The following is a 313-nucleotide window of genomic DNA, read 5'->3' as shown; positions in this document are numbered from 1 at the left end:
GCAGAAATGTTTACTTTTAATAAAGCCTAATTTATCAACTTTTTTCTTTCATGGAACATACTTTTAGAGCAGTGGTTCCCAGCCTTTTTGGCACCAGTGACTGGTTTCATGGAAGACAATTTTTTCACGGTCTGGGGAGGGTGGGGTGGTTTTGGGATGATTCAAGCTCATTACATTTATTGTGTAGTCAAACCCTCTGCTAATGATAATCTGTATTTGCAGCGGCTCCCCAGCACTAGCATCACTGCCTCAGCTCTACCTCAGATCATTAGGCATTAGATTCTCATAAAAAGCCCTCAACCTAGATCCCTTA

Source organism: Propithecus coquereli, unplaced genomic scaffold (genome assembly GCF_000956105.1).
Source record: "Propithecus coquereli isolate 6110/MARCELLA unplaced genomic scaffold, Pcoq_1.0 Scaffold15, whole genome shotgun sequence".
Taxonomy (NCBI): Eukaryota; Metazoa; Chordata; class Mammalia; order Primates; family Indriidae; genus Propithecus; species Propithecus coquereli.
This window is presented reverse-complemented; position numbering follows the sequence as displayed.